This window comes from Haliaeetus leucocephalus, unplaced genomic scaffold (genome assembly GCF_000737465.1).
Source record: "Haliaeetus leucocephalus isolate CR32 unplaced genomic scaffold, Haliaeetus_leucocephalus-4.0 Scaffold284, whole genome shotgun sequence".
NCBI classification, from domain to species: Eukaryota; Metazoa; Chordata; class Aves; order Accipitriformes; family Accipitridae; genus Haliaeetus; species Haliaeetus leucocephalus.
Window position 1 is genome coordinate 9,568,234 of NW_010972720.1, and position 7,993 is coordinate 9,576,226.

A 7,993-nucleotide genomic window follows, 5' to 3' on the forward strand; every position below is an offset into this window, starting at 1 on the left:
AGGCGCGTCGCGGCTGTGCTGCCCCGGGGGGCCGCGCCCGCCGCCGCCGCCCGCGCTTCTTCGCTGAGGGAGGGAAGAGCCGCGACGCCCCGCAGGCGGGCCCGGCCGGGAGGGTGGCGGCCGCGCTGCTGGGGGCACCTGCTGCCGCGCTTCACCGCTCACACGGGGCGGGGGGGGGAAACTTCGGCTCCTCGTGTCTGGCCTGAGCTCCTCCCTCTGCGGCTCCCTCTCCTCCGCAGCTCCTCACCGGGCGGCCGAGGACGGCGACAGGGTCCCGTCCCATCCCGCCGGCCACTCACACAGGACTCCGCGTTCAGAGCGGGAACGGAGCTGCATCCCAAAAAACCTCAACCGCAGGGCCACCTGTGGAAGTTTATTGCTTGAATTAGTTCGTGGTGGCAGCTGCCCTTTGCCGGAGGTGGCTTCGCGCAGGTGCAAGCTGTTGGTTTCCTTTGGGCCTGTAGCTGGATCTGCAGAAGGGAGCAGAGCGCAAGAGCAGTACAGGTTAGTTCTGTCTATCACAGGTGACCCCGCGGATAGGCCTCAGGCACAGGTCGGCCTTGGCCTATGACAGCAAAAGTACATTCTTAAGTCAAACTATTGCACTCATTCCAGCCTGCCACGGCAAAGACATTCCCAAAAGCCTGCTCAGGAAGAGCCGCCTCAAAGCGGAAAAATAGAGGAAGTAGCTGTGTGTTGCTCTTCGGGGCTCCGTAGCCCATGACACAGTCTTCACGTACGATTTAATGCCTGTGTGAAGCACATCGAGAAGGTGCAGGTACCTCTTCACTGCTAAGAGATGAACATGGTAAACCTAGCGTTTGCTGCGTGTATGTTTATGCCCACACTGAGCTGTCAAAAGCCGTTTCTTGAAATCTGAGGGTTTCCTTGGAGGAGAAGGGGGGGGAAATAGGGCTGGAGAGGCCACAAAGGTAGATGCGGGGCAAGGTGAAGACACTGGACTGGGAGGAGGAAAAATAATGGCGGTCAGAGGTCACAGGCAGACCCTGCAGTAGACAAGACCACAGTTCGGTGTGAATCAGGATAAAGTAAATGGGGAATGGTGTCCCTGGCCACAGCTCCAGGGCCATAGTAGTTGTGAGAGTAGAGTGTTTACAGATCTTAGGTGAAGTCTAGGCTTTGACTGCATCTGTAAAAAAAAAATTTAGAAAGGACATACATAATGCTCCCCAACGCTCATAAATGCATACACATGCAGAGTTCAGACACCTTCTTGCCTGAGCCTGCCCGAGACTTCACCCTGGGGTATCTGGTTAGCGGTAAAGCCACCAGTAAGGCCCAGGTGTGGAGTAAGACGGTGAAATTTCATGATCTCGTTTTCATTCTACAGCCTTATTACAGTTCTGCCTAGAACTTCTTAGGGGTTTTATGCAATGACCTGAGTATACATCAGCATATCCTAAACATGTCATCCATTACCTGTAACAAATTAAGAAAAATGGTATTTTTATTGCTAGAGGGTCTTTCCCCGTTTAAAGAGTTAGAATACCACCATGCATTATATTCTGAAAAGGTTATCAGTCTTTGTTTTAAGGAAGATGAATCTTGGAGGTAACTCGAAAAAGATGTGTAATATAAACTGCACATTTGCATTGGAAATATTCACAGCTCCTTCTGATGAAGAGTGGATTTTTTTCTACCATCTGCAAAACTGCTAGTTGCAATTCTTACGTGCCTTCCTAGGTCAAATTTCCCTTTTCCTTTCATACATGGGGTAGGTCAATGATCTAATGGTGTCCTGAGCTCCAAATATTATTAGTGTATTTTGGAAAACACGGTAATAGCACTTGGAAATAACACTCAGACTGCATTAATTTTAAGATATATTTAGGCTGACATATACCTTTTTACTGTATAGATATATACAATGAAGAAAGAAAGTGATTTTATGAATTTTAAGTTTCCTAGTTTTAAATGGGTGTGCATGAAAAAACTATTTAAATTTTCATTTAGTTCTTCATGAGAACTAATGTAAACCTACATGTAGTGACCCCAGTTCTCCACATGAGTAAACTGATAGTTTAAATACATCTTTTCAGGTCAATGTTTTAAATGTGATACTTGCAGAATGACTCTTATCCTCATTTAAATCATTGGCCATATTTCCACTGCTTCAAGGGACCAAGGTTTTCAAGATCAGTCTTATATTAATAATTTGAAAACTTTATAAAGAATTATATGAAAGACTTGCAGTATACATCAGAAAAAAACCCCAAAGTTGTAGCTACTCTTCAGTCTGTGAACAAAGATGACCACCCAAATGTCTTTAAAAACAGTGACAGATGATAAGCTTGCTCTGGGAATGTGGTTCTCAGCGTCAAAGCTATTGTTATCCATTGCCCAGATTCATGCTTTTATTCTCCTGATATACCCATAGTACTATTCATAGTTGAGGACGTTTGGGCGGGTTTTCTTGGTTTGGGTTTGTTTTTTTTTCCCCAAAAGGGAAAAAGGAGACAACAGTGAGTTTATCCATCCAATTCTGAGGCTGGATGCTGCCAGGACAAGGCTTGGTGCTTCAGAAAGTTGAGCACCATGAATGCCGAGGGCTACTCACTCCCTCTGGAAATCAAACCTACCATCATCTCTGATTTGGCACTGTAAGACAAAATGCCCAAATCAAAGGGTGGTGTTCTCTATTTCAGTGACTTCTTGAGTGCTTGGAAGCAAGTATGAAACAAATGCTGCTACTATCCCCTTCTCTAGACCACTGGAAAAATAAAAGGTTTAAACATAAAACATGGTTGTTTTTTCCCCTCTATAAAATGCATAGGAGTTATCATGTTATTTATTTTAAGTGTGTTACGATTTGTGTAATGTCATGACATTAGATATCTGACACACTAATGATTATTAAGTAACTATATTATTTTAGTGTTTACTAAAACTATAGTGGTGGTTAAAGTTAGAGCTGTTGTATGAAGTACATACAAGTGATATTCAGCTTTATTTAAAAAATACAGAACAAATGCACAATTGTTATCCTGTGAAGCACATTTTACAGTAAATGAAGAGCAATGTCATTTCCATCAGAATTTGAAACTAAGGTAACTAAAAATATCATTGATTGCAATTCTATTGTAAAAGTGAAAAAACAAGCACCATATTCTTAAATATAGGCATTTTTACATTCATAAAAATTCAAGGCTTTTCATTTTGGTAGAGCACTTCAAAGAAATACAAATTTGTTGTTTAAGCTGCATCATAATCATTCTATCTACATTTTAAATGCCTAGCAGCATATAATACAGAAATAATCACTACGATGTACATATGAACAAAAAGAAAAGTTAAAATGGATATGAACACTAATGTTTTTTAAAATGATGCACACATAACTATTTTTAAAGATATGTAACACATATTTTGTGCTTACTTTCTGGAAACACAAAAGAAAAAAGCCCTCCTAAACATTCAAATCCTTTATCCTTTGTCCTGACTCCAACTAAACTTGTACTGGTGAAGCTGGAGTTTACCTGGCACAAGGCTCAATGAAAACATACAAAGACAACAGAATTTGTCCAGCTGACGATAAAAATAATGATATATATACATAGTTCTTTGTAATGCATGTCTATGCACAGAAATCCTTCAACTTAGATGACATTAAGGAGTTTGTTGTCTGAAATCAAATGGAAAACAGATCGGGAGATGGTAAAGGCATTCTATTTAGTTTTGGAAAGGTCCAACTATTAAAAATGCAGAGGTCCTCAAAACATATACCAGAAAGAAATCCTAAAGGTACAGGAAATTAAAAACAAATACAAAGATCCTACACTATATGAAATACCACCTGCTCTTTCTGTAAAATAAATGCTTGCCTAAGACTGAGTAATCTCAGTGCTTTCAATGAGCATACTGCAATTTGTGCAAACTTCCTGGCGAGTCTAGGAAGAATTAGGGCCCAAGAGCATTAAAAGGTGCTTTTATTTCTTTTTTATGTAATCAAGTAACACACGCCAACCATCATGTGAATTAAATTCCTACTGTACAAAATGCACCTCAATGTCAAAGGCATCACACCTGATTATAACAATTGCACAGTCCCACACAGATTTCCTGCACTGTCATGGATTTCACCCAAGTTGTTCAGCTTTCAGTATCTCAGGATGCTTATGGCACATCTGATATTGGCACTTACTAAAATCTCCATGAAAACAGTATGCCTTTTATTTCTTAAAAATATATATATCTTTGCATAAATTTTAAAGGAAAGGTGGCTGGACTTGTACATTTATCATCTAATAAAATGCAGAATATACATTTAAGCTTTACCAAGTTTTGCCTCTAAATTCATTGTATCATTTGAAGTTTCTGGATGGCATAGTTAAATTCCTAAGTAAGTACATTAGTAACCCTCTATCACAACTACTGACATTTATTACTGATAATTCTCTAACAGCAGGTAATATAAATGGCTTTAACACATGGTAACATAAACATAGCATGACAGATTTCAGGAATCTAACTGGCATTTGTTGTGCAGGAAAAAGCATACTATTATTAACAGAATAGTTTTATCCAGGATAACAGACAATGAAATCTAAGATACCTCGTAAAATTTCCTATTGCAGAATTAGGACTGGAATACCACAAGATCACTTTAGTTAACATGAACTATACAGAAATGTTTTATAACTCTTATCTCTCAGAACAAAAGGATTTACTTGTTCTCCCTTAAATATGCTTTAGCTTGCTTTCTTAAATATAACTAGATAAGAATAATTCCTCTATCTAAAGGCATATCTAGAATGTACCAATACAAATAAAGTTTTTGGAGGATTTTTTCTACAAATGAAGAAAAACCAATAAGCTACCTCCAATAATAGATATTTGGTATTAACACCATTATTATTTGCACAGAACAATTTACAATATCAACAGCTATGTTAAAAAATAACAATGATTTAATTCCACTGGACTTGTGCTTTCAGCTGCTCTCTCGGCAAATACAGACATACAGCAAATGTGAGAACAAAATCAAGATTTGTTTCATACATGGCTCCTTTGTAAGGACCATCATGGCATGTCCTTTGCTCCTGCAAAGTCCCACTAAAACATCTGGAATTTCAAGACTGCATGTACAAATGCATACCAAAATTAGCATAAATATCTTACTTCTGGCTTGTGCTGTTCTTACTCAGCCACTGACTAATAATGACTTTAACTATACACACATATAAATAAGCTTTGCGCAGTTGAAGCAGCCGAGAATACCCAATGACTTTCCTTTAATTTCATTTTATATCTCATTAGTTAAGAGGATAGTTCCTGTGCTGCTGCTGCTCCCATCTCCCTTAGCAATATTTGTACAGGCACATTCTTTGTTTTTTATATAGTTAATTTCTCTAACAAGGGGGGAGAAATATTGATACAAATGAAAGGGGAAACTGTCAATACACAAAGTGCTGACACATCCATTAGGGAAATAAGCTAGAAAATTTATTTTCTTTAATTATCTCCAGAAGCCTTAGCTAGCACTTGCTTTAGTCAGAAGTTTATTATATTGACAGTATCCCTTCAAAGGAAAATTCCAGTGCAGTATAGAAATTATTTTAACCAGTACATCAAAATCACTATGGTCCAATGTCAGACAGATGCAGATATAGACAGGCATGCACACATACATTCTATATGATGGCCTTGGGAGGGAATGGGGTCTTCCTTGCACATCACAGAACAGCAGCAGTTTGCATCTTGGGAGCCTGGCTCGCCTGCTCTGCAGCATCAGCAACCATAGGAAAAAGTAAGTCTCTGCTTCCCACACACTGAGATGTGTAAGGAATTTTAAAAGAGCTTTCTTTCACTGTAGGCTTGTAAAGACGTCACACAAAAGCTTTACCTGAGCACTGCTGACTTGCTCCCACAGCAATGGCACTTTTTTCAGCTGAGGATTTAAGAGTACTGGGCAAGACAGGTTAAGAATGTCCTCTGAAAGTATAACCACTGAAGAAGCCGTGCTCGTGACAGAGTTGTAGCTGATGAGGAAAAGCATCAGCTTCTCTATTTCAAATACTTGTGGGGTTAAAAACAACAGAACATACATTCATTTACTCAATTTTTTGGTTACTTATAAATAAAATTTTTGTTTTGACGTATCTAAAAATTACTTCCTTGGATTCCTTTCAAGAGCCTGGAAAGTCTTAAATTTCTAATATTTCAAACAAGAACATATCGTTCTTTTGTCATTTTTGGCAAAAAACCATGGGCCCCGGTTGAGAATTACAATTAAAACAGCAGATCCAACTGACACAGACAGCTCTTTCATTCACTGAATAGAGGTATTGAAAATTATCAATAGCTCTAAGAACTGCCCTGAGAATTCCTATCCGTTCCTATCAACCAAATATCTACTTAGCATATCATCTACTTGCACTAGTCTAAGATGAGATTTGAGTCTTTCTTTAATGGCATTTGTAAAACGATGACGAATTGTGGAAAGAAGTGGCTATAACTTATGATCAGTTCTGGATGGATTAGGATATATTAAAAAACAGTACCCAATTGCCACCTACCCTATAGTTTCTCCTCATCCTCTCTGTCCCATCCATTTTTAAGGACCACCACTCACTAGAACAACAGTCCTTGGGACAACAGCAGTTGCAGTTAGAGGATGTATATGCTGGAACCTCAGTTAGGAGATGGGTGTTTAACCTATTGCATGCCTCTCGTATTTTCAGATTGCCACTCCTAATTCTGAGTAGCCAGTAGAGGCCACTGCTGCAACAGGACACATCTATCCGCTCCCTGCTGCCAGCACTGCAGGACCCTCTCCTCCCAGTTCAAGCTGAGAAGAAAGGCATCAGGCTGTAAACCTCGGACCTGCTCCACGGTGGGATACCAGCCCATTGCAGGGTTCTCCATCAAGAAGCACTTCTCCTTCTGCCCTTCAACGTTTAGGCACACTACTCTCATACAACAACAGAAGTCGTTTTAAGATTGAAAAGCGTGAACCTATTGCTGTGAAAAAGAACAAGAGAGAGACAAAAGAAGCTTAACTGGTTTCTTTTTCTTTTCTTTTCCTTTTTTTTTTTTTTTGGTGAAATTCCAGAATTCCAGCTATTATAAAAAGTAAGGTGCTTTCCACTGTCAACCAACATAGCTCTCACAGGATCTAAGGTTTTTATATCTAACAACAGAGATTAATACTAATGATTAGTACTGGCAACAGATTGCAACTCTCCATGACAAAGTCCAAGACAGTTCTTACTTTAGAGAAGTTATTTTTATAAATACATTCTTGCAAAATAACTTCATTTTGTGGAATCCTGCATGGGACTTGAGCCTACTACTTGCTGAGAGAAAGTGTTAAAATATCTGGGTGCCTTTGACAGGTAACATGACTTTTATGTTGAAAGAAGAACAGTTTCCATTTTCAACAGCTTTAAAATAATTGTTCACCCAGCACTGCTGCAACAACATAAATTAGCATTTGGACATCCTACCCACATGAATAGATTTGTGGGTGTAGGCTTGGCTCACGAAAAACTGCTGTGCTAACGTATGTTTCAGGCTTAGCAAAGCACTGAAACAGTTTTGATGAGGATTTTTTCCAAAGCCTGGGCCTCTGTTTTTTTAACTTCCCCTTCCATCTGAAAAGAAGCCTGGGATTTTGTGCCTGAGGAGAAGCAATGTGTAACAACTAATATCAGAAGTAACAGCTCTGGCACATGATAAAGGAGAAGAAAGTATAGGGGGAATAAGTGAGTATTAAGGAGGAAAATTTGATGACTGCTGTATGTAAGTACCAAATTATGTAGTCAGGGATAAAATCCTGGCCCTTCTGAAATCAAAAGCACAATACTTGCTAAATCACATGCAAATGTCACTGTCAATACAGGTTATTTCCCAGATGCTTGTGCAGAAAACAACATAACTCCCCTTGGGAGTATTATTTTATACACACAGCATCTCTGAAAGGAAAGGAATTCACATAAGTAGAAATCTTGAATACTATTCAGGGGGACTAGAA